The 27,310-nt window shown below is 41.6% G+C and overlaps 2 protein-coding genes across 10 annotated transcripts in view; one reads left to right on the top strand and one right to left on the bottom strand.

Moving 5' to 3' along the window:
- The window catches only part of COA1 (cytochrome c oxidase assembly factor 1), a 56,504-nt gene extending 45,440 nt beyond the window's left edge, over positions 1-11,064 (bottom strand). For 3 of the 6 annotated variants that reach the window (XM_067291216.1, XM_067291217.1, XM_067291213.1), the window contains exon 1: positions 6,821-7,022. The gene's annotated coding sequence lies outside the window, so the exon portion shown is untranslated. Of the gene's footprint in view, positions 1-6,385; positions 6,405-6,820; positions 7,023-10,957 lie in introns of those variants that run through there. The other 3 variants (XM_067291215.1, XM_067291214.1, XM_013955729.2) reach the window with 3 other exon arrangements.
- A 195-nt stretch (positions 11,065-11,259) lies between these two features.
- The window catches only part of BLVRA (biliverdin reductase A), a 39,156-nt gene continuing 23,105 nt past the window's right edge, over positions 11,260-27,310 (top strand). For all 4 annotated transcript variants that reach the window (XR_010883434.1, XR_010883433.1, XR_010883432.1 and 1 more), the window contains exon 1: positions 11,260-11,361. The gene's annotated coding sequence lies outside the window, so the exon portion shown is untranslated. The remainder of the gene's footprint in view (positions 11,362-27,310) is intronic.

The following is a 27,310-nucleotide window of genomic DNA, read 5'->3' as shown; positions in this document are numbered from 1 at the left end:
CCTACTTAAGTTTGTGGCAAAACTGTAATGAAATGGAGATCACTGTAGATTTTGTAATGAAGGGGAAAAAACATCCTGTGTTTAACAGGGATTGTAACTCATATACACCCCTAGATTTCAAATCATTTACTCAGAAGCCTGTGGAACTTATAATTAATTCTGACCAGAAAAAAGGAAGTAAATGTAAATTCAGACAACTCATTTTTACTCAGGCAAAATCTGGAACATTTGTGTTTCAGGATCAGGGTCTCCATACCCAGCAGGGGAAAGATTGGGGCAACATGCCACTCAACATTTCTGGGAAAGGAAGAGTTAAAGAGCACATTTTCCAACGGGAAGCCTTGCACCTGGGAGGCTTGAAGGAGAAAGGTGATAAAAGCAGCAGGTGATGGGAGGCAGGAACTGAAAGAGGGCACTTGAGAGCTTCCAGGGTCAGGAAGGGTCATTCTACAGCTGGAGTCTACAGATACTTTAGGTAGGAGACTAAGTGTTTAAAAATGTGTTAGGATACAAGGATTTGATTTTTTTTCAAAGGACTGAAGGCTGTTATTTGGTGTAAATGGGACTCTTGGTAAACTATTACTTGTCTTTTCCCAACTGATGTGTGCCAGCTTCTGTTGGGTATCTCTCAACTTACTCTGTACTGCACAGGGAATCTTAAAGGTACTATTTATCATGTATCATCTCTTAAGGTAGGCTTTCCAGCTATGTAGTGTGTAGAAATGCTGTACTGCAACAAACCAGCACTTCTGCTAAAGTTGGTATCGTATCTGTGCTGTTGCCTAGATTGAGTGTAGTGATAAAAAAACATCCCTATGGTTATTCACATATATAACAACTTTCCCTCTTCAGTTGTGCTAATACTCTGTACCTTTGTAAATGTACTGCAGGCTCTGAAGCAGACAGGCTTTTGATTTTTCTCTCTTAGTGCTTGTTCTGCTATGTCCACTAATACACATCTCTGGTAGAAGCCAGGGTAATGTTCTTGGATGCCAGGATTAAACTTAGACAACCACAGTTCTCGTAACTCGTAAGCAGTTCTCTGTTTTCTGAATAACAGAGGGTTTTCTCAGGCCTCTTACAGGAACTCATGCAGTAGCTGTAAGTGCTGACAGTTGCTTTCTAGTTTTAGTGGAATAAACAACATCATTCATCCATTTAAACTTAGTAGTCAAAATGGCTTGACATATGACCTAAATCATGTTGAAGCTCTCAGAATCCAAAGGAAAAGCAATAGTAAAGGGACATAGCAAAAATTTAATCCTAAAACTTTCAACTGCAGGTTAAATGCTTGATATCCTAAGTCATGGGGGAACAGTGTCATGTCACTATTTAGACACGTATCCTGTGTCTTTTTCCCCTGAATGTTCATTAATAACATACTTGCTGGACCAGTAGTCCCGCTAAGCATGGCAAATGTTTCTTTGCAGTCTGCCTTTTATTATGGCTAGGGGTAATGATGGACAGACAGTATAAAGGAAAAATGACTTTGTCAACTGCTTGGCAAGGCTACTTTCAGGGAGGCCCCTGAAGAGATGCTTACTGTACGTTTTGGAGCAATCTGATTTTGGGGACAGGCCAACAGAAAATGAGATCATGTTGTATGTAAGTCAAAGAACCTTCCTTAGTGATGTCTATGTTGAGCTGACAAGACCCAAAGGATTTTTAAGACAATATCCATTCCTAATTTTAAGACTTCAAACAAAACACTGTGCTGCTAAATAAGCTGTTCTATGACTTTTCTCCTCACTGCAAAAACATGTACCTTATTCCTGAATTTCACCTGTCTCCAGCTCTGGTTTTCACCCACTGGTTCATGATTCTTTCTTCTGGCAGGCTAAAACTACTGAGCCCAGTAGAAATCTCTAAAAATACCTATATGGAGATCAACTGAATTGCCTCTAAACATGCCTCCTCAAGCCTCATCGGTCTTATCTAGCACGCTTTCCAGAGTCAATTCTTGCAGTTCTTTCTAATCTTTCAACTTAGTTCTGCACCTGGTTTTAATGCTAGCACTGCCTTCATGGCTCCCTCTTATGCTCTGAGCAGGACATCAGTCCCTGCTTTACTGCTAATCTGTCTCTCTGTTTATGTGCCCAGGACTGGTATTCCTTCCACCTACAACCCAGTATAGGGAGTTCTTGTTGAGCAGTCTATTCACCCTGCATATACAAATGTCTCTGCATTTCTGAGTGTTGTCTGCCACCTTTTAAAGAGCCTACATACATTATCCCATCCTCAGGTGAATGATTTTGCATGTTACGTTAAAATGAATGTTGTTCAAACGTGTCCCTCTTTTCAAGCAGTCTAGATCTCAGTATAACCAACTAACCCTTGTTTACTCCCTCAATTTGTGGTTTTCTACAACATTATACAAGAAATGCTAGAGATTCTTGCAGACCACTAAAAGCCTGGAAAGTATTCAAAGCTGGAAAGTCCAAGAACTGATCTTTGGGACTCTGTTAGACTTTTACTGGATCAAAATTCCCTGAGGGTGTCCTATTCCCTATGGGACTTCCTTCTGGGAGAGTCCCAATAGATCCGTTTCCAACTGACTGAAAGTTAGACTGATCTCTTTTATAATTATGACTGCTGTATCTACATCAGCAAATAGTGCAGATCTGTAAATCAAAATATCTGATGCTGAAGGCTCTGTTTGCACTATATGAGTTTTGGGAGGGTGTGGTTAGTTTAGACTAGCTCTTGCCTAGTCTTACAGACTGTAGCACCCACTTGGAGTTGGAGGGCATTTGGCATGCTCCTGAAGTGCAGCTTCTGGAGGTCCAGCTGAAAGAACTTCAAGCTCAAGCCAAAGTGCAGTACATGGAGATGATCTGCTTCAAAAGCACACTCTTGGCTCTAACTCATTTAACATCATCAAAGTGAACATCTAAATTAGTACTGGAATATAGACCAACACCTGTCAGACTGGGAAATTACTGCTGGCATTAATGAAGTTAATCTGCATCTGGAGTACGGCACCCAGGGATGTGGAAGATCTCTATCTCTTTGTTAGTTAATAACGGGAGAAGCTTATGAAGCCATTCTTCAAAGCAGATACAGCTACACATATGAAAAAGGAAAACACTTCCAGTTCATATGTCTCCAGTTTGATCTATGAGGGGTCTAATAACATGATGGCAGAATGCACTTGTAGGCAAAGGATGACTAGTCTTACTGTCTTTTTTGTAGTGCTTAACAGGAACAACCTAATTTTTGTTCCCTCCCTCCCACTGCCCCCAATCTGCTACATACTGAGGTTATGCAGAATAATCTGAAACCATTCTGTAAGATCAGCTCCAGAAGCAGGTACTATGTAGTGTTTGCTTGTGGTATGCTGTACAATCATTTAATGTAAATATGTAATAGCATGAGGAACAAATTACCCTGCCCTGCGGGAGGGGGTATTTAAATACAACAAACTACTGCTGTGCAGTTCTTAAGACTAACCCCCACCCCACCACATTAAAGTATTTTATCACATAACGGAAGACACTAATACCAGAATGCATGCCTGAAGCACTTCTAAAAGCAAATGTCAGTGTAAGTAGCCAGTGATGCTTTTCAAGCTGCTCACAATGGGGAAAGACTAAGATGCAACACTGAGTTTACACAGAGCAACCATGTTAGTAAAGTTTCAAGTTCTTACTTGCATATCAGATGGCTTTTCTGAAGTATGCTCTCAAATTGTTCCTATTCCTTATGATATACTGAACAGAAAAAATAAGTGCATCTTCAAGAGGTTACCTCCCACACTAGCTTTATGGTCATGTAACTGCTGCTTACTTAGAGAAACCGAGAAACAATACAGCCTTTTTCTGCAACCTCCTCAGCTATGCAAAATCACACTCTAAGTTCTCAACCTAGTCACTGACAGTTCTATGGACAAAAAAAAAAAAATCCAACTAAGTTTTTTCTTTTCCATTGAATATGCAAGCGTTTCAAGATCAAGTGTTCACGCACATCTGTTGCTGACTTCTGCTTCTATGGCACTTCAGTACAGTCAAGACTCAGACAAGCGGTGAGGTGTCTCTGCACAGAACTACGCTAGCGCTGACGTGGCCTTCAAATCTATCTCGAGAGCAATCATAATTCTCAGAACAACCACAAGTAGGTTTGCTGTCACATAATCGTCAGAGCTGCTCGAAGGCCTGTCCTGCAGACTTTCTTAGGTAAATTATTCCGGGTCAAATCAGAGAAACTGTTGTGAAATAGCCATGCTCGAGTGCAGCTCTGCACTGTGCACATTCACCTGTGTTGACTAGTCTGTAGCAGGTATAAACTAAAGGTCAAGTGCCATAATGGCCATGTTATTGGAGAAGACGTGCGTATGCCTGTCCCTTTGGGTGGGCAATAACACTTAGTTGTAATATGTTAAGTCTAATGAAAACCCCCAGCATCAGTTCTTCCTCCTGCTTTCTCTTATGCCAGGGTCAGATCTGCCAATGTAAGGATGTATTTTACTCTTTTTGCTACTCTGGCATTGAGGCAAAACCCAGAAACTTGTATTAGAAAAGTGGCCAAGAAAAGTACATTTCAACAGCCATGCAGAGCCTCTGACTTCTAGGGAATAACCAGCTTTGAAGTAAAATATGTGCAGCAATAATCCATGCACACTTCATTAATTCCAGAACTGTAACAGTAAAGTACTATTTAGAAAAAGCTGTAAGATACTAATGAAGGCTTTGGGTTTTATTTTTTTTCTGATCACAAAAGCTCCTTATCTCCATTCTCCATGGTTTTTCATTCAATTTACAGGAGTCCAAATTAAAGCTCATCTAACAAAAAAATGACACTTTAAGTTTAACTAACCTCTTCACCCCCCTTTTGATGAGAATCCTTTCTTCCTTAGGGGAAATAAATGTAACAAATTATTATGTTATCTTAAACTAGAAAAGTAACAATTTTTAAGATGCTGAAATATCCAAAATCAGCCAAATTGCAGTGAACACACAACATAAAAAGCGCAAAGAAAAGTTAAGAAGTTGAGGACCAGCAATTTATTTCAAGTCTTAACCAAGAAAAAAAATGATCTTTATGCAGTAGGCTACCAAAAATGCAGTATTTTGTCATCTCTCCATCAACATGCACACATTTGTGTTCTCTACGTGAAAAACTTTGTGAAAAACTTTAACACAGGCTATTGCATGAAATGAAACCTCAGTTTACCACTCAAATTTGTGAGTCAAAGCGCAGAATCAAACCAAAAGGCTAAGAGGCAGTTTAATGCAGCTTTAATGCCTAAGTGTGGCTGTAAGTTTCTGCTGAAAGAGATGCTCTTGCCCCTTCTCCCTCCCTCCTGCTGGATTGCATAGCTGCAGGGTATGTCATGTTTGCAAGCTGCGATACAATGGAAAATCAACTTTTAAAAAATTCAGTGGATCCCTAATTTGATACAAGCCCTGCTGCAGCAGTGAAATAGGGCCATCTTGCTGTGACAGCCTGCTATTACTCCAACCTGTGAAGCTGACCTGAGGGGAGACTCATGCTTATGTTTCAGTACTTTATTGAAAACTGGCAATCCAGCCCACTCTTATACCTCTCACTACACACTCGCTTATGGCGCTTTAAGAGTTCATGTAAATCAGCAGAAAGTAATTGGTCTGGGTTAAAAGCAGCCAGGCTGGGAGGCAGGAAGAGTTTGCTGGGTTTGTCTGAAGCCAGATCAGGTCTCCTGTCTAGTTCACTATGAAGAAATGAATGCAGTGCACCCAACCATGGATATTTGTCTATATGAAATATTAAAGGCCTTAAAAATGATAAAATGTACAGTAAAAAGGGATGGGGGAAACTAGTTTGGTTCAGTAACAAGAGTGATCTTAAACTGGAGGGTTTGGGTTTTTTAAACGGGGGGGGAAGAAATAGCAATTTTTTCTCTTCATGGCATCAGAATAAATATCAAAAGTACATGCTTAAGGAGCATCAATCACTTCTCAAGCTGTACCTGAGTGACAAAGCAAATCTGGCCTTAGGTTTCTCAGTAGGTGGGCAAGAGTCACCATGGCTGACTTGCTTTAAATTAACCCTCTTTCTTCAAAGCTTGCTAGCTATGCTTCTGCCAGCAGTTTACTCCAGCACACAGTATTGTGGCTCCACGCCCGTTTTTGCTTTCCTGCGGGTTAGGTACGGTCTGTCCCCTTCTGCGTGCTGGGGCCAAAAGTGACTGCAGCCTGTGCCTTATCCAGCTCAAACCCACCGGCACAGCCCCTGGGCAGCACAGCCTCTGGAAATGATACTTATATTTAAGTGGGTAAAACCAGCCCTCAGAGCTTTATAATTACTCAAGCATTTTTGGTTTATCGGGTTTTGTTTACAGCCTACTAGATGAATCTGCCTCGTGTCCCACTTCTAAAAACGGTTAAGACGTATTTAAATATAAAATTACCATTAAAATTGTTCTGGTAATCGTGCTGTGAGATGATGTGCGTTTAATTACTGCACTCCTTCATCCTCTTACTCTGTTAAGACTGCTCGGTTAGCAGGAACACGGGCACCTGGTTGTACAGCTGTTCCGCACCTAGGTTATCTCACTTACATCTGCACTGCTATCGCTTTTTTTTTTTTAACGTGCCCGCGGTTCCTTTTATTCAATACTGCTTTTGCAGGTGTCGGATCGCCTGCGTTTCAGCCCCCTGCCCCCCTCTCCCCGCCCCGCGGCCGCCATTTTGTGCAGCGCCGAGCGCGCGAAGGGGGTAGGGGGGTGGGGGTAGGGGTCCGCCCGGATGCGCCGCGCCGCCCGGGGTGGGGGGGAGGCGGGGCCCTGCCCCAACGGCCGTAACCGCCCTCACCGCGCCCCGGCCCCCGCTGCCCCCACACTCACGGCGCGGCGGTCGGCGGAAGCGCTCACGCGTGGGCCGTGGGTGCCGCCGTTGCGGCGGCCTGCGACGCCGCTAGGTAGCGGCAGGGGGCGCTGCAGGGCGGCGCTGAGGGGAGGGCCAGCCGCCGGGAAGGTGGTGGCCGCCCCGCCGGCCCTCGGTCCTTTTGTGTTTAAACAAGGAGATATTTTCCTTAGGGTTCTGCTCTTCGGAGGCTGCGGTGGGGGTTTTCCTCGGTCCGTGCCTCGCCCGTTCGCCGCGGCCGGGGGAGGGCGGCCCGCAGCTGTGGTTTTGGCCCTGGCAATGAAATTGCGGGGGGAGGGGGGGTCTGCGGCTTGAGTGAGCTCCTTGCTTTCTCTAGGGCGTGATCTGCAGAAAAGGGGATTTTGCTGCCTGTGAATATCTGGTGAAAATACTATATATTCAAGTTTGTTTGTTTTTTTCAGGTGCCGTGTGCTCTCCATGGGTAGAGGCATATAATATTTGCTGGCAAACAGAGTTAACAGCAGAGTCTTGCAAGGCTGTGTAGAGACAGCTGCAGTTTTCAGACAACTTTCATGGCAAAGTGCAGGCCTCCGTGTATCCAAAATTGTGTCTGTTCAGAAACATTAATCCAAAACACAAACTTCCTACCTTGTTCTGGAAGTCATTCTTTTTTGTGCTACCTTATTATTTTTCCAGGGCAAGCCCCAAAACAAGGAATACTAAAGCCACCCATACACATTAAAATAAAAACAGTTTCTGTAAGCATCTTTTCAACAGTTGAGAAAGACTTGGGTTTGAACCTTAGATCCTATCCGCGGAACTAATTCCACAAACAGACATGCATGTTTAATCACTGCTCTCTTCTGCTTATCTTTTCACTCTAGATTTGTCCCCCATCATTGTACCACATAACCTTGTGTCACTGTTGGAGTTTATTTGGTAGGCTTTCTAGGGGTGTAACTGAGATCAGCATTTAGGCTTTAGCGTTCAGTAAAGTGTATGTGAACATTACTAGATTACAAGATACTGAGTATCAGCTCACAGTAGCCTTGATTAATCTGAAATTAAATGATGATTGTCCCAATTTCAGTGTGCTCTGCTGCTGTTTCTTGCTGCATTATACATGCTTTGATATTTATTGTATGAGCTTTCTGGGTGAGAGGAGTTGAATCAAACATTTCTCAGTGCTTTTTGCAAAGCCATTTTGTTTTCTTATCCAAGTAGTTTCCAACTTCTTATTTACACTCTTGGCTTGTCATTGTAGCTTCTGTTTCTGCCACTGTGTTTTAGTGGAATACTGTCTGTTTATTGAGTTCTCCCAAATATAACTGTTTTCTCCCTTGAAGCGCTTCCAGTGGTTGCCAATCAAGTCCTATCATCAGAGTGATTATATTACTTTGCATTGCTTTGTTGCTACTAATAAAATTGAAAAGTGGGAGATTGCTAGGTTATAGTTGAAGTTAGTTAATACATCTGCTACTTGCTAGGACTTGTAACACTTGTGGGACTGGGGAAGGTGAGAGTGGGGAGAAACAAGACATGAAAAGACAACGAGTAGAACCAGACAAAAAGATGTGAAGATAGGACAAAAAAATAGACAAGGAGAAATAACAGCACAGCTAGAAGGAACTGGAGGCAGCTAATTCTAATGGGAGCTCTTCCTATGATCATGCAGATAACCCCTGTTAAGAGGCTGTTTTGTATACAAAATTATATATATATATTTTTAACCTCTTTCCATCATCCTCCCTCACTACTAACATCCTTTCTTTGTGGGGACCAGTCACCTTTACCTTCAGAGGTGGTCTAACTCTTACACATCTAGCCAGTCTCTCTGAAGAATGGTTTTCAACTTGTATTTTGCTTGGAAATCTGTTTTATATGTTTCAGACCTGAAGAAGGATTTTGTGCCAAAAGCTTGTCTACAGTTCCCAACTATGCCTAAGTAGGCCTAACTACCCCTACAAGCCTTATTCTTGTTATTTATCAATGCTGAAAGCTATACAGCATCCATTTGATTTTGGTGAAGTTTTATTGGTATTGAAAGCTACTCATTATTTATAGTTACTCTCTATGATATTTTCATATGGAAAGAGGGACAGACTTTAAGGCATCTGTATATCAGCAGAACTACATCCACGCTGGGAGCAGTGTTCTGCTGCTTCCAAGGTCTGTGTTTCTCTCTCACCACTGCCACCATGCTGGGGATCTCAGCTTCTCCTGCCACGCCGGCTGCTCACCATGAATGTCTGCTCCAATGCCTATTTCTCATTCCACATCTTTGAAGGAACAGCTCCTCAACCCCCTTAATCTTGCCCAGGTCTACATGCAATTAAGTGTTTGATTCGTTACTTAGCCATGTGAGGGCAAAGAGCAAGCTCGAGGCTGTATACTGGGGATTGGACAGAAAGTAGTAGTACCAAAAAGTATAGTTACCTGATCAGTTTAACCTAACCTAAATCTATAGTGTGCTTGTGCTGGAAAGAGGCAATTCTGCTCTCCTGTTTAGATGCGTGTTGCCCCTCTCACCATTGTTTTGGGAGCTGATCCGGCTGGAAAGTAGGTGGGTTTTTTTTTCCTTTTTTCTAAGTTAATTATGCGATCAAACAGGTCCAGGATCCTGTTGAACATGTGGCTGTACAAATGCCAGCACTATTGCTGAATCCAAAGATTTGGAGCTACAGCTGCTTCTAATCAATCCCATATGCATTATTTCATACATTATGCTATTTGTTATGGTGTCTTATCATGTGCTAATTGATTCATTCCTTTATGCTAAGCATATAGGCATGTGCTAGTCATTAGCAGTCCCATATGTTGAACCCATTATATATCTTTAAATGCTGTATCTCCTTGTCTGCAAATCCTCCTTTATGTAATACCACGCATATATGTTACAGGCCTTCATGCTTTCTTTGCTGCACTTCAAGCCTCCTACTTGTTAGTCTAGTATGTAATTCCTTAGTCATACTCTGAAGCTCCTCGTTACTGCAGTTGTGCAACTACTGTAATTAAAGCTGCTGTTTGGTAGATCTATACTTTAGCTATGGTGCTATTAAGTGAGAGGGGGAGGAGAGAATTTTGAAACATCTTGTACCATATTTGAAACATCAGGGTAGTAGTGTCAGTATAAAAGCTGTGTTCATATGAAGCCAATGTAAGACCATGGAAGTTTTGCCTGAGTTACAAGTCTGTATCTGGCTCAGAAAATATGGCCCCAGAAGAGCAAATGTACCTAGGAGACTGAGTTCCTGAGTACTTGCTGGTAAGGAAATTAACTAATCAGAAGAAACAAATGGGAAAAGATGAAAAGAAAGATGTATCACATATCCTTATGATCCCATCCTGCTGAATTTCAGAATAAAGAGTCTAAGGAATCTAGAGCTGCATTGATTTTTTTAAGCTTTATAGGAGGAAGACAGATTACTATTTATGCCATTACTAATTACACATAGCGAGCCCCAAGATTTGCCAGAAATACATTGAATTGAACATACTCGGGTGCAAAAAAATACTGCTACTGATTTCTCCAGTTATTTCTGTGTTACATCTGAGATGAATGAATACAGAATTTGATCCTTCATACCTGTACTCCTAATGTGATACAGTTTGGGATGCTATAATAGCTTGCAAATGCCCAACATCACAGTGTAGAATGAAATTCAGACTATCCTCATTGCATACACTGTTCATTGCAGGAACTACATACCGCAAGGAAGATAGCCACACCCTTCCAGGATTTTATCTTCCCAGCCCTGAATGAACATACTGAAAGCACTGCTGCATATAGATAAGACCTGCATGTGAGAAGCTAGTAAAGAGGCTGGGAGTAAGATCTGTTAAAAAAGTGGCTCGCTAAGGAAAAGCTAGGACTTAAGCACAGTATGGTGTTGTGGGCCAGGAAGCAATTTCTGTAGAAATGGGGAGAAGTAACCTTGAGTAAGAGCTTGCATAATCTTGACTGAGCTGTCCCTACAGCTGCTTCCTGTATGTAGCCTGCCAAGGCAAAGCCAGACGCAGATTGGCGTGTTTGCTTTCCCGCAGGGGAGGCTACCCCAGCCCTGGCGCTGCAGAAACTCCCACTCCCCTGAGCAAGGTCTCAGCCTGCAGCAAAGCCTACAGATGCAGCCGGATGGGTGCATAGGAGGCTGACGTACCAGTCTCCGCAGCCCGGTGCACAGCTGGGCTCCTCTGGGTAATGCCTGGCTGGGACAAGCACTGCTGCGGAGGGTTAATCAGGTCCTTGCCCCAGTCGCCAGGGAGGTGATACCCCTTACTAGCCAGGTGTGGCTTTCTCCATGTTTTCCGGGTGCGGTGAAATTTCCCAGCCTCAGTGCCCGCACCAGCCTTCCTGCTGCTATGGCTGCCCCTGGCTATAGCCCGCCCCTATAGTGTCCTTATTGGATTCCTGGCCGAGGGGGTGTTGCTGCACTGATAGCAGCAGTAGCAGCAGAGAGAGCAGCACATTGATACGCTGCAGCTGCTGAGTGTTGTATAAGAAGGAGCTGCAGGGAGTGGATGAGAATTAAACAGGATCACGTTTCTCCTGTGAACTGAAGAGGTTAGTGACTATTACTTAATCCCCGCTAGCAGTAATTAGGATTTGGAAGCACCACTTTAGTCTTCTGACTGCCTCCTCCCTTCCCAAGATTGCTTGTCACCAGCGTTCCCCTTGCTCTCTGCTGTTGTGAAGGGATGGGGGAGTCTAGCAAGTCTTGGTATTTGTGTTGTCCTAGTTACTCCAAGGACAGAGACACTCACCAGAGTACAGGGAACAAGCCAGAACTCAAGGGGGGGGGGGTAAAAAAAAAAAAAAAGCAGGGAGAAAAAAAGAAAAACAGAACACCCCTTTGTTTGGAAACATGTCCAGGGTGCTCTGTGTTGAAGTGGAATGTCACCTCGTAAATAATATGAAAGTAACCAAGTAGTATCAGGGGTGCCCAGAGCACTGCGTGGTGAGATAGTGAGAGTTCATTCAAAACCTTTTATACAAAGTGTCTTCTGGGACCTGCAGAGCTTCCTGCAAATCCTGTTAAAATCTGTGGTTACTGTGGATCTTTGAAACCCCTTCTGAAAAAATAGACCACTAACCTTGCTGTACCTCAGTTTACCCATGTGCAAAGCGTAGATGATAGTATTGTCCTGTTGCAAAGGAATGTAGTGGGGCTTGTGAGATACTGAAATATTCCAGATGGCCCTTGCTGGGAGATAGGTAACTCTTCTGTTCTCAGATATGGTGTAGAATCCATGTGTAAAATACATTGATACTTTGTTAATATTACTTTATGCTGTAGTCACAGCTACCACTTATTTCTAACTGTCTTAGAAAACACATATCATGACTCAATGGTTGTTTCCAGTCTACACACAGTGAAAGATAGGCTCAGTCTTTATATAGCTTTCCTGGCATCATGCTGTACTTCTGTGTTGGAGGTTGTTCAAAAAACCAAACTAGTTAGTGTTAATTAGGGCAGCAGCTTATTGAACTGGTTTTAGGCAAAATAACTTTTATCAGGTACTGGGGGGCACTAGAAGATGATAATGTAGTGCATCAGCAGACTCCTTGCATTGGTTTGCCAAATTAATTTTTCTCTAATGGAGATAGTAATTCAGCTGTTGGTCCTCTGATCACAGATGCTAGCAAAGAATGACACTGCCAAAAATTGATAACGTAGTGTTTAAGCATCTTTCCATGGTCTGTGCCAATAAATGAGAAAATACAGCAATCTGTTTTGATAATATGAATCCATTGTAAAGTTTTAATTTTCACAAACTACAGAGTAATAGATAAATGTTTAAACTTATATTCAGAGGAGTGAGTGACCAGCCTAGCTAATGAAGTTTCTAGTTTGGAATAAAATATTCTTCATAGATTTTGTACGAAGAACTAGTAGTGTTTTCTAAACAAATATTCTTTTTAGTTCACCAGCTTGCCTAATGATGTATTTTTTTCATCTCACTAGTCTTGGAAGTTGTATCATTTTCATTGTAAAACTTCTCTTTCAAATAACAAAAAGACTGCAATTCAGATTTGTTAACTAAACAAATACTTATTGAACACTTGTTCACTGAAGTTATAAATGAACAGCAAATATCAGAAAGCCTTAAATAAAGCCTTACTAAAACTATTGTCACAGGCAGTACCTGTTACTTAGACATTCAATAACGGATACTAAAATATTAATGATTAATATCATTCTTACTATTAGATCAGAGAACTTTCCTTCTGCTTGAGAGCTGATGTTTTCTGGACCTTGTCCTGTTAATTTTCACATGCACATGGTCAACAGACTTTTTTCTAATACTAACCTCATAGTTTCTTTAGAAAGTCAGTTGAGTTGATGTTTGGGAACAAATGGAGTTTAGGTCAATGAAGTGTGGCATGTGTTATCCTTAAAGGAAGGGCAATACTTATTTTTTGGCTAAAATAGAGAATCTTTCTTCTTAGTTTTCAAACTTAGTTTTAGTGAAGAATGTCTGCAGTATCCACTAACTTCAGAAAGTAAGCTCAACATGTGAGAACAGGATGAGCAAAAGGCCAACTTGATCTTTGCTCCTTTTCGCAACTGAACATGAACCTTGTTGAAACAAGTAAAGATGAATGGATAAATGAACTGACCAGTTTCTGAATTAAAACTGGAATTGCTTCCTCTCTTGCACTTGGGTATCAGAATTTCAGTAAAATGCAGGAGTGAAAAAAGCACATTGACATTTGTGCATTTTAATAATACCTCTAAATCACCACAGTTGCATCTGGCTCATAGAGAGGATATTCTGCCTTGTGCACCTCTGCGCAGATTTGCTGTAGAAGCTTCAATAACTAAATGTTTTCCATCAGCCCCAATGTAGTCCGTTAAAGTACTATTTGTGCTGCTCTCCTTGGCCAGGTAAGCAGCAGTCAGATAATAGGACATAAAAACAAACCATTGTTGGAAACAAGTGGAGAAAATAACAGAAAGGGCTAGGATATGTGTCTGCAGTGGGACAGTAACTCCTCAGGCAAGGGTTCCTTCAGCACAGTGATACAGCAGCATTGACATATATGGGACCAGGAACGACTCTTTCACTTAGAGTTTTCAGGAACTGTATCTTTCTGAAGCTTTCAGTTAGTGCTCAGTGTAATAAGAGAAGTTCCTCAATAAAGTACAGTACAAGCATAATGTAAGGAGTTAAAACAGTTACTTTGTTGAGAGGGAAGAGAATGGGGTTTAGGGAAGAAAAGCAGACTTGAAAGCCAAGGTACTTAGCAGCTTAATCCTGTGGTAAAAATATTGAGTGTATACATGCCCAGTTGTAATTTAGGAGAACAAAAGTTACTGAGGGCCTATCTCCCTCCTATGGAGCTGGCCTTACACCGTGAAAAGTGTTCTCATGCACACAGGGCCGAACTGTTGGGCTTACGTCTTCAAACTTTATAAAATAACTGCAACAGTGATAAATATATAAATATGGTTGGCCTTTTTCTTCTCAACTAAGCAAGAAGAGGTTTGACTCTTTGTTTGACTGAATTTAAACGTTTCCTACAAACATTTGCAACCCAGACAGAGATCTGCTGTGCTAATTAGAAAGAATTGTAGAAAACACCTCTGACTGGGAAAGAGAATGAAATGGAATTACTAATCCTGTTATTCCAGATGGATGGAATCTACCATGTAAAAATAGAATTGAACTTTCTTTAACAGCTTGTGTTCAACTGTTAGCATAACAGAAGTTTGTTTCTTTTTTTTTTCTTTTTTTTTTCCCCTCAGTATAGTATTATAAGCCAGTTAGAAAGACCCTGGGTTGGGCAACTAGTTTTCCTGTTATATTAGCGTGACTATGCTAAACACTAAATTAAAGGCTGCACTGCATTTGCTAATAAAGAAAGCTGTTCTCATGGCTCAAGTAATAAAATGTGTAGGCAGAAAATGTGAGATCTTTATTGTCTTGTCACTACCTTTGTTCTGTGAATGAGAGCAAGTGAAAGCTGTAAGAAAGAATATCGAATTAGTAAATAATCACATAATCCCTAAAAAAGAGAAAGAAGTAGTACAGGGTATGAAGGGAAAAGTTTAGACCATAGTCATTCAGGTTGAAATGCCTGGATGTTTTTAGCTACGCTAAAAACTATAAAGATCTGCAGACCTTTCCGCTGCTAGAGCAAGCAGCCCTTAGTCAGTATTTACTGTTTTTTGCAGACTGCGAAGCAGATTAGCGACAGAAGATTGGTTAGCCTGTTAGTTGGTGATGAATTTAGAGGCTGCAGTGGCTTGCTCATACTTGTCTTTGGAGTAATTTGTTAATTTTTCTCAGGCATATCCACCATATGTTCTGCTGGAAGTGTGAGCAACACGTCTGTATAAATGTCTGTCTGTGCTTAGTCCTAATGACAGATAAAAATATATAGGACTGAGATTTTGTCCTTATTAAATCACAGGTTCATAAAATTTGGATGGAGAAGGCAAATTAACTCCTGACCTCTGTCTTCTAAAACTATGATTCTCCTGTGGCAAAAATCTACGAGGAACTTGCAGAAAAGGATAAAGATAAATTCTGTACTGGTGGCATTTCACTGCCTGTTAAGTGATGAGGTTATAAACCAGAGTGGTACAATCCTGGCATGGGAAGTGACCGTAGACTTTGTCTTCCAATTTAACACAGAGTAGACCTGATTTTTCATAAGTATTGAGTATTGATTACTTGAATTTGCAGTTTGACTATTCTGGACTGCAGTACCTGCTAGAATGAGGCCTGAAGTGCCTTACGTTCATCATCTGGAACTCAGGATAACCAGTGTCGGTGGCTATTGAACGTGTTTGCTTTGAGAAACATGATACTCATTTGGAATTTGTAACCTTCTTACATGGCAACAGCTAAGCAAAACTTTGATTTGGAAATCTATCTTACTTTTGTTTTCTTGCACAATATAGCTATCCTTGCATTTAGCCCAGTATTTATAAAGATAAGACATACCGTCCATTCTTATATGCCTGGCACTTGTAATGGACCCTTAAGACTGAGGGCTACTGAATAAATCTTTTCGAAATAAACAGGTCAGTTGTAGACTCTGATTACTGTTTAAAAATAACAGTATTCTGACAGGTGTTTCCAACTTGGTCCTTCCTGGACAGGTCCTGGTGGCAACCAGCTTGATCTACTAATATTTGCAATATGGACAAAATGAAAGCACAGCAAAAGAACCATAAAAATACCAGACTGCAGCTGGTCCTCTGTTGTTTCAGAGAGAGAGGAAAGATTCTCACATCCCTCCTACTCCACTTGTCCTCTGAGCAGGGAAGGTGGCAATGTAATTCTCGCTGCTTTGAAGCCAGCTCTTCTGTTAGGCTACACCAGAAAGGACACTGCTTTCTCATGAGGGCAGAGATGGAGAACAAAATCTTGCTCCCTACTGGCTACAAAGGAGGGCTCATTTTGCACCAGGGAAGTGCACGATAAACTTTTTTTTTCTTTTTTTTCGAATGGAGGGTCAGCAGTTGTCTTCTCTTCATGTATTCAAGTTGAGGGAGCTCTTTTCACAACTACTGCTGGTCCACTGCAGCTTACTACTGTCCCCATCAGTTGGCTGGGACCTTCCCAGCCTCAGATGGCCCATCGTATTGGAAACAAAATAGTCCTGTTTTTATAAAGTGGGAGGTGTAGTTCTGCTAGGTATTGCTGAGTTATCAGCTCCTAGGGAAGCATGAGGGTGCTGATAATCCTGAAGACATAGCCATTAACTTTCTGTTGTTTCAACCTTTACTGGATGAAGCTTCAGCTCTTCAGTTTTCATGTTTGAGATTTCATACCACCATGCTGACAGAGATGACCTTTTTCATTAAGAGGCTCATAATGAGTAAGAAGAATAAAAAGATGTTCAGAGTGCATTCTTTGCACTGTGCTCATAATTATTTTTAATTTCCAGCTCCTGCATGACCTTATTTTTATCTATATGTCTGTCTGGAATTAACTTCTATTCCAGACTGTGGAACTAAAATCCATATGGTCAGGAGGAAAAGCTGTCTGGCCTTAAAGCAAGTGTACTCAAATGGCTTGTGAGCTATACATCTGGCTCACAAGCCGATATTCGGCCACACTGTCATGCCCTTTCCCCAGCTCCATCTAATCCTAACCAAAGCAAATGGGTCTGAACAGGCTGTGCTCACAGGTCATTGCAAACAGTTGTTGGTTACATATTCTGAACTGCTGAGGCTCCACTACCCTCATTATGTACAGCAGTCTGATCATGGGAGGGCAGAACAGAGATTCATTGTCTGGTACCGAAAGCAGAAATCTATAAAACAGCAGTGACTTACAAATACCCACGTGTAGTGTTTGTGTTTATGGTACAAAAGTAGAATGCCTTGCGTTTTCCATTTCTACTGCTTGAATAAATAAGAAGAATGATTTGTCTGAAACCCGTTTTATGGAGAGGCCCCAATCACAGCTGGTCTCATGCATGAAATGTGAATGACTTAAATAATAGAAATTATTCTGTGAGTTTCCTACCCAGAACCTCAAAATGCTTTGTTGAGTTAGGCTAGCATAAGCCGATGAGAAAAGGGTTTTAGACTTAAATTTAAAAAAGCAGCAAGGCTGACTAAACTAATGAGCATGATAGTCTTTACATGTTAAAATGTCTTTTCTGTTCCCATTGGTAGCACAGGATGGTAGTGTTCCAGTACAGCCGTTCTCTTTTTGTCAGAACTTAGTGTCCTCTTTGGCCACTTACAGGAATGGTGCAGTTAAGAAAATGAACTTTTAGAAGAGAATGGAGTTCTTTTCTTATAAGGATAACTGATAAATCACTTCACGAAAATATTGCTGAAAAAATGAAATAGATATCTTCTGATAAAATCTGGATAAGACTATTTGTGTTATGCTTCAGAGGCAAGTATTGACTTTTGGAAATCCCTTACTTTCACAGTCTGTTTTTTTTTTTTTCCTACCTCTTTTACATGGTATATTTTTTGCTTGCAGTGATCTGAATATTGTCTGCTCCTGAATCTCTGCAGTAGCTGTTTTAGTTATTGCAAAGTTAGGCAGTTGTGCCTATCTTGTCAAAGGCAGTTCTGCCACACTTGTTATATTAAAATAGTGGTCCACACTGAGTGGGCTCACTTGACAGAGGAGATGAAAAGAGTGGCATTGGGTTCTTTAGTCCTGATTATGTGCCCACGTTGGCTTTGAATAGGTTGTGTGTCTAAAATATGCCTGTGTGCAGGTAGTCAGCTTCACTGAAACCTTCCCGCTCCACATCTTTGAAGACAGACCAGATGGTGAAGAGTAATGTTGTTTAAGCATATTCAATGATTGTAGGTTTTTTACAGAGGTTTTTGAGGGGATCATGAACTTTGTAGATGCTGCTAGCAGCTTCAAAGGCTAATACCAGTCCCAGTGCAAGAAGGTTTAATGAAGTGACTAGAACCTACACTATCCCTGGTAATCTGGCAAAATCCATCCCCTATCCTTCTCCAGCTATCATTATCTCATGGGCCCAAACATTGAGTCCTGAAATCACTTTTTAATGAGTTTTATATTTATTACATGTGTCCATACCTTTTGTGGTTTTGGTTTAAACAAAAAATGCAAGTGCCTTGAGGAGACTCTACACACTGTTCTATTTAGGGTACAAAAAGAGACCTGTTGTTTGGAAAAGAAAAAAACAGTAGCATGAACAGATGGCATAACATTAAAAGCATAATGTTTTAGTTGTTCTGGCCCATGTTGTAGGAGGCAGCAATCAGAGTGCTAATGTTATGCATAAGACGCCGCATACCTGTTCTATGAGCTGCAATATGTATTCATCTTTAGATATGTTTTTAATATTAGTACTTGATAGAGTGGCTTGTATGAAATAGGAGCTTCTGTTTGCTTGCTGTGGGACACAACTTGATGGCCGTTGATTAGATTTCTTTTGGAGAGTTTCTGTAGCGATAAATCTGATGATGGTGGATCTGTAAAGAGGCAGAGAGTTGTAAATTGGAGCCATTTTGTAGGTCATTCTTTTGCTAGTTTGTTTTTCATAACAGTTTCAAGCTCTGGGTTGGCACATTCAAATTTGAAGGTTCAGGTTTAGGCATGCTCAGAGCTGTCTGACTGTACATGCAGATCAAAACTGCTGGGTAATCTAGCCAGCTGGTTGGCATATAAAACTGCCTCTCTGCTTGTAGAAATCTTGGGGTTTATTGGGGGAGACCTTGCAAGGGGAGATGTGGAATTTGTTTTTGAAATGCGTCCTGTTACGCACAAAGCATCATTCTTCCAAAAAATTTGCGTGAGACATAAGGTGCAATTGAAGTACCATGGGAAAAATACTTTAAAAGTATTTCTGTAACCTTTGTATGCACATGCTTTTATTCACTTTATTTTTTTATCACTATAATGTAAATGGCATACCAAAAGCTCCCTCTAGTGGCTGATATTTCGATGAAGGTGTTTTCCATTTCTTGGGACAATCTTAGTAGATAAGAGGTATTTCAGAACTAGCTGACTGCTAAATCGCATTGAATTGCAGACTGACAGTTCCTGAGAGAAAAGGCTAGTGGCTGGCTTGTACGCTTTTTGAACATTATGATGGCCAATAACATAAAAACACCAAGTGGGCATTAAAGGTAGGAGGGATTTTAGTCACCTCGGTTACTCTTCTTTCTGGAAATTTTTTTCTCTCCTACTCTCAAGCAATTGCTGCAGGTGGTAGCTTTCCAAAACTTGATGGGGATGGAAAGCATCAATTGCTTTTTCCAGGTCCTTTTGAAGAGTGTTAGACTGATAAAATGACTCAGGTGTTAGCCATTGCATGCATCACTTTTAAGATTACAATGCTATGTGAAGCATCTACTCCTCAAGTGATCTTAATCTAGTTATAAAACAAATGCTTTCCATCACAATCCATTTATTTTAGAAGGGTGAAAACATTTTGGATGGGATGGGGAGAGAAAGTCAAGTAAAAAAGGCACTTGTCTGACTAGCTACAATTTCTGTATGTATATATTGTTTGCTCTGCAGAGAGTATGGGCCAGGCGCCTGGTGGTGTGAACTGCCATCATGTTCATGGTGGAGGCTGAGAGTTTCACCAGCCATGCTAAGCACTAGCTTTATAGTGTCTGCAGCTTGTAGCAGGAGGTGGAGGGGGATTTATTTGTGAGGGAATCTCAAAATAGGTCATCCTGTCATGGAGCTGGGATTCGGTGACCTTCAGTGGACCGGAAGATAGATATCATCTCTTGGGCTGAGTCCATAAAGGTATTAAAAGGACATGCCTGTGGCTGGATATGTGTTTTGTTCTTGTGCCTACTAATATTACACTTAACAGCAAAGGCTCCTATTTCTTAGTGTACAGGTATGAGTATTCTTGTTAAAATCAATGGGATTATTCATGATTAAAGCTAAGCATGCATATAATTCTTTGCAGGGCTGGGATTTCAGATGAATTTAGTAGAAAGCAACAGAAAGGAAAGAAAACAGACATTTTCTTGTTGTGCATTGTATTGCATTGTTTTATTGAGATATTTAAATACAAAATTGGTTATAACCACTTTATATATCTGATTTTGGGGGGATTTTCTACAGTCAAAGAGAAGTTGTAATAATACCTACCTTTTATGTTATGCTTTTCATCAGTAGGTCTGAAGGTACTTTGCTGAAGAGAGAAATTTCCTCTGCTTTGGAATTGGGCAGGATTGACAGGGAAAGGTGATGTGATTTGCTTGCTTTAGGTCGCCCAGCAAACTTTTGGGAGAAAAGAAGACGACAGTCTGGAAATACAGTTTTGCTGGGTCTGCCCAGCCCAGTTCTAGATTTGTTATGCCCTCTGATGAAGAAATTGCTTACAGAACCACAGTAACTGGTGGGCAAATTCAGGGGCACACGTAGAACTGAGAATACGTTTCAGAACATTTTTCTGTGATTGTCCATCATCGCTTTCATTTGTATTATAGCAGTGGTTTGGAAGCTGCTCCTGGGGTCAGCGTTTACCTGTCCAGCACTCAAGAATGTATCAAGCGAGGTGAGGCCGTGCCTGAAGGAGCCTGCCATCTCCATGGGCGACAGAGAGAAAACAAAATGAGCAGCATGGGGAGGGAAGGGAATGTACTGAGATTCCTTAGCATTTCCCAGCCCACTGCCCTGTCAGCTTTACCTCTTGTGATTGGGCTGAGTAATGTTTCCCCAAAAATGCAGGTAGGGTTGAGTAGTCCTGCTGTTTCTTTAATGGAACATGAGAAGCTCTTAATTTTAAAATTAAACAGAACAGCAGCGTCTGTGTAAGAAACAGATGCGTAAACAGAGTCTCAGTAGTTAGCATTCAACCACTTAGTCATGCGGAGACTTTACTCTGGCTTTATTTTTCTGCAGGGAGGGAAGGGGATACGGGTTCACAGTATGCAGGGATCAACTCTGGGTTCAGCTCTGATGGTTCAGGGTTTACATGAACATTAAGCAAGCAAATGGTGCAGCACACCCTCAGGGGAAAGGGAGAGCAATCACTGTTGATCACTGGTGTTTCACTTAATTTGGGGAGGGGTTTTTTTTGTTTACCATTTAGCTAACATTAGTAACATTTAGCTTTACTCAAGTTATAATCCTCCAGCCTGTGCTGAGGCACAAATTGGTACTGTAGCAATAATATTGTTTGATGCCAAGGAGAATTCAGAACTGTGAATTGCTGGTAGCTCCATACCACAGCTCACTCTCCTGAATGCTCATCTACACTGGACTTAACTCCAAAGTAACTGGCGATTGCCTGTTACAACATTCTTCTTCTCTTCTTCTACCACCATGCACAAATTCACTTTCAAAAATTGTTACAGCATATTAAAACCTAAAACAAGTGTTTATGAATTGTTTGTGACTCTCCTTTCTGTAGTTGTATTCTAATCAGCCACATATAAACACTGGTTAAAGAATAGCCATGATGAAGCTACAGTTATGTGGAGTAGTTTATTTACCCACCAAAAGTTCACAAGGCTTTTCACTCCAGAGTATTCCCTGGAACCTTAATGTTACAAGTAACTTTTTTTTAATAAAAAGGGTTTTTTTATAAAATAAAAACTAGAGTCCTTCATATCTTCCTAATTTTTTCAGGTGCCCAATAGAGGGGCCAGTTCTTATCTGGGTAATGTCGGCATTAGCAGTGTAGGTATACCCAAATGGAATTTGACTCTCAACTGTCACCTACAGAAATCAGTTATCTCATGCAAAGCACTTACAATAGGCAAGACCCGTCATTTGAACTGGCCACACGAATCACCATTTTTTCCCCAAGACTGAAGCAATACAGTTTGTCCTAGAGCAGAATTACAAACAAAACTAGTCATATTGAGGAGGACCCAACTTCTCTGTTCATATCTGAGGCTCCTCCTCAGAAGTGTTATTTGTCTTTTTTCCTCTTTTGTCTTGCAACCAGATCTGAACCACAAAGGGAGACTGTGGACAGAGAAGGGAAACGGGACAAAAACAATAATTTGTACTCATGTGTTGCTTCCACCCAGCCATTCACATAACAGTGCTGTAACTGATAGCAGACCACCCTCTCACAGCAGTACTGAATCTTTTGATTCAGTCCTCCACAGGATGGGATATGGGCTAAATTAAAAACAGGTCTTCAGATTCTTTCAGTACTTCTCACACTTTTATATTAGTTCTGCAAATGTTTTGGTGCCAGTATGGAGTTGCAGGCTGTGGAGAGCCGCCTGTCCCTGTGGTGTGAGTCAGGAGGGCTGTGGACGGTGTGTACTGTAGTCAGCAGAGTTAGGTTTCAAAAGTATGTTTTAATAAAAGTTTTCCTTTCTGCTCAGGCTCAGGTATTAATACTGGAGACAGTATTTCTGTTACAAGTGCAGTCATTTATTATTAAACATCACAGTATTTCTGAAAAGCATCTGTTTGGCACCTGTAACATAGCATCTGGCCATATCTTTATATAACTATATCAACTTCAGCTTTGGCAGCCAGCTGGAAAACCAGAATTTAATCAGAAATCCTGGACAAAAAGGCATTTTGTATAAATATCAAACTATGCAGGTGTGTTCAAATAGCCAGGGAAAAAAACTTGCTCTGGCTGTATCCAAGGTACAGTGGTACAGTGGTGCCAATCAGGATGAGGGACTGTTTTCTGATGGCAAACCTGTGTGAAAACTGTTGCCTAGAAGTTATAACTCTAGTGCTTAGAAGTTTTAACCAGAAGCCTATGCTTTCTATGCCTGGAAGTTATGACCAGACCCTGTGTGCCTGCCGGGAAACTGTGGCCTGGGTTGTGATAGCTGGTTAGAAATGGAGAGAGGCAGAGGACTGTTAAGACTGATAAGACCACAACAAAGTGCTCTCAGGGAAAATGTACATGGTTACTCTAAACCCCCAAGATGCTGTTGTCTTCCTCTGAAACACAGAGATTGTAAAAGGACTTGGCAGCTTTTTGAGCGAATTTTTCTGTGGCTCTCATTTTCCACACAATTAATGTTTTGAAGAGATGCAACAAAGGGTCAGAACATTGGCTGTTACCTCTGACTGCCTCTTTCTTCCAGAAGGGCTTGTCTTTATCTCTAGGTTGCAGCAAAGGCAGAGTAAAACACAAACTCCCACTCTAGCATGTTAGTGTTCAGACAACTACTTTTTTTCGTCTCCATTCTGTTTTTTCTTTTCTTAACTTTTGCCTTTAGTTAGGATTGATAAGGCCTTTGCTGTGTCTACTTAGCAAAAGTACTTGAGCACATCTAGAGGTTAAAGTGCATAAGTAGTTCTCTGCAGAACAAAGGTTATTTATGCCTTTGAATAGTCTGCTGAACTGGGACATTTGTGCAGTTCTGCCCTTTTTAAAACAACACTAACAAAAGCCATGCTGCTCAGATTCTGCTTTCTCTGCTCCAGGCAGATGCGTCTTGCCCGGAGCAGACAATAGTGAGAGTAAGAGGTGGTGATGCAGCCTGCAAGGTGGGCCAGTACCGCGAGTACCGACACTGCCAGGGCTCCAGGTGTTTGGAATCAGAGGTGTAGGGCTGGAAGGGACATCAAGGTTTTACCCTGTCGATTTTACAGAGACTGCAGCTGTCTGTCCAGTGTGCCTTAAAAACCTCCCCTGAGGATGATGCTGCAACCCTGTCTCGGTGCTTTGCTGTGGTAACAGAGAAAACAATCTCTGTACTATCTTATCCATGAGTCTGCTGTAAATGAAGCTCTGGGAAACTTCCTCAGTCCAGTCTGGATTGCCTTTAGGGTTTCTTTACTCTTAGGAGTAGCAGCAGGTGGCTGCCAGGTCGGTGGTGACTGTGTTGTGTGTTTTTAAGTAGCAGGAGGGAAATGACAACATTTCAAGCACTCTGGCTTGAGAGAGTTATAAATTTAATATAAGCAAAGATCTGACTGGTGAAAGGGGGCACTGGAGAGAGTGAAAATTCCCAAAGAATTACTTTGGGAGTTAAGTAGTTCAACTGTTGAATATGCAAAAGTGAGATAACCTTGACAATAGCATTTTCAGATTAAGTGCTCATATTTAAAGTTTCTGCTAGTCGTCAGATATGTGTGGCAGTAAAGTGCTAATCATTTGAAGTAGCACATTTAAAAAGACCACACTGGGAACACTTCAGGAAAGCCTCCCACCTCAGTGTTATGCTACAGCAGATTACATTAATTGCAAAATATTTTGATTTCTGATATGAGTCACTCATTCATACCTGTGGGAACTAGAAAATAGTCTTTGAAAACTGCAGGGAGGATGCATAAAGCTTATTAAAATATGCTGTATGTCATAAGAGAAGATACCTGCCCTCATCCTGTAATGTCTAGATATGCTGTGAAGTAGCGCATTTATGATATGCCCTATCATAAATAGGGTGTTTATTCTTAAGTTCCATCCTTTATCTTGCCTCTGCACTGGCTTTGCACAGTCTTAGGAACATTGCACGAAATGGAGGGAAAGCTTGCTTACCTAAAGCTTGCCTCTGCGAGCGTTAGCATTTTTGAGATTAAGGGCTGAAGTCCTGCTGTGATTGCACTGGGGAGGAATGCATTTTACTGTGTGACCGATCCCATTGGGCATACTCCCTTGCCTGTTTTTCTGCTGAATATTCCTGTTTTACTGCAAAATTTCCCCAGAATGCTTAGGTATGGAGCACTTTTTGCTACAGAGTAAACATCTAGCCAAGGGAGGAATCAGAAAGCAGCATAAGCACATAGAGCTCAACAGAGAGCAGAAGGGCAAAGAGGCAATGATAGATGTGCGGAGGATAAGTGAGCCTCTTCAGTTAGATTCCTTTCCCTAACCACTTTTCAGTGTCGTGCAGGGCTCATCTCTGTCAGTTGGGAAGAGCTTGCGCTCCAGCATGCAGCCACTGTCCCTCCAGTTCAGTGAGGGCTTCTGTGCCTAGACCAGAGAGGTTGCTGCTGGGCGGCGGGGGGCACACTTTGATCACACGCCCTGAGGGTGGAGGAGGTTCCTTTGTAATCTTTCACCAGCCCCTTTTCTTTCATTTGGCCAGTTAGGAGAGGAAAAGGATGGAGAAAAATGCTTTTGGATGCTCTTTGGTATACTGCTATATCCCTTACTGTATGTTTTTTTAATACGACAGGCGTCATGGTTCAGCAGCCTTGAAAATGCCACTGAAATCTTTTTGTCAAAGCTTTAGCTGAGGTCATGGATTTTAAGAAAAAGAGATGGAAGGCAGGCAAGGCAGTTTGCAGTTCGGACTTCCTCCTTCATCATTTTTGTGCTTGAAAGATAACGGTAACTGTTGTCCTGCTGTTAAGTTTTGAAATAAGGAGGAAATGAGTAAATATTCATATAGTCATCAGGACTGATTTCTACTCTCTCATGCATGACAGTTTGCCTTACAAAATAAAGGAAATAAAAAACAGCACTGGTGATGGAGACACAGTGATTTTTCTCTTAGCTACACGCATAAGCAAAGGTTCTGTAATGTACATTTAGTATCTGTCTCTTTCTGGGTGAATTCTGTATTAACCTGTGAAACCTTGAAGAGCTCGAAGACCTGAACGGAATGGCTAGTTGCTATGACAACAAGTAACAGTTTTTATTCCTAGGTTGAAAGGATCTTGCTTCTCCTATATATGACTGCTTTGGGAGGTCAGAGGTTGTTCTTCAGATGAAATTAGGGAATCTTTTCAAAAGAGAAGTGAAAATTTTGATGTTTGGCATCCTAAGCATTTCTTGAGAAATGTTCCTTGTTTATGGCAGTGGAAGAAGATGGTCAGCTCCCCGCTCCTTCTCTGCTTAGATGAAGTGGAGGTCAGCAGCTAGCCAGAAAAAGCAGTTCTTGGAAACAACAACTGTGGAAGCTTCAGGGGAATTTTCTGCTGTGTGACTCCCAATGCCAATCCCACTAAAGGCAGTAAGCAAATATTAACAGCTTAAGACTCCAGTAACCTGGAACATTTCTGAAGTTAAGATAAGCCCTGATCAACTGTTCTCCAGCTGGGCTGCTTCTGAATTTCAACTGACCTGGTCCTGATTCACACTGGAGCCCTTTATGAATCTAAATTTTAAAGAATTACAACCACAGACTTCAGGAGAGCAGCTTCTGGCTTGTTGATGGATCTGCTTGGTAAGATCCCATGAGAGACTGCCCTGGAGGTTGATCTTCAGGGACAACCTCCTCGGAGCTCAAACGTGAAAAGAAAGTACGCAGAGACAGAAGCCGGGATGGCTACCCAGGAGCAATATAGAGATATTTCCCAAGTTTGCAGGGATGGAGTTGAAAAAGCCAAAGCTCAGATGAAGCTGAAAGTAGGATGTGAAGGGCAACGGGAAGGGCTTCTCTGGGTACATTGGCAACAAAAGGAAGGCTGAGGAAAATGTGGACCTGCTGCTCAATGGGGCAAGGGGCAAAGGTAAAGGTACTCCTTGCCTTTTTGCCCCAGCTGGAGGGGGCTGAAGCACATGAAGAACAGTTGAGGGAGCTGGGTTCGTTCTGCTTTCTGAAGGGAGATTTTTGCTGTCTACAGTTACCTGACAGGAGGGTGTAGAGGAGCTGGACTCATAGTGGGAGATGCACAGTGGAATGGCAAGAGACAACATGGGAAACTCTGAATAGATACTAGGAAAAAATTTTCTTTATGAAGGTGGCCAAACACTGTAACAGGGACCCTGAGAGGTTGCTGGATTTCCATCCATGGACACAGCCAGAATGTGAAAAGGTCCTGAGCAACCCGATGTAGTTGGCCTCCCTTTGGGTGGGGTTTGGGTCAGACAACCTCCAGAGGTTCCTCCAACCTTGGTTATTCTGTAATTCTGAGTTGGGTTGGCTGTAGAGAAAAATGGGTATAAGTGAGAATCCACCCCTGAATTCTGCTTGTGAATGCAATTCGTAATAGATTACATGGTGGTGATCTTGCTGTCCTCTTTTCTCCTCTCTCTCTGAGAGCCCCATACCTCTCTTGTCCCTGGTGAGCAGTGTCATTATGTTATACCACAAATATTTGATAATGACATGTCACTGCAATCCCACTGGAGATCTCTTCCAACATCACTCCTTTCTTCTTTCATATTAAACAAGTCACTGAATGTTTTACCCTTGTACACT

The sequence above is a fragment of the Apteryx mantelli genome, chromosome 2, assembly GCF_036417845.1.
Source record: "Apteryx mantelli isolate bAptMan1 chromosome 2, bAptMan1.hap1, whole genome shotgun sequence".
NCBI lineage: Eukaryota > Metazoa > Chordata > Aves > Apterygiformes > Apterygidae > Apteryx > Apteryx mantelli.
The sequence above is the reverse complement of the archived record's forward strand: the minus strand, read 5'-3'. Positions and strand labels throughout refer to the sequence as shown.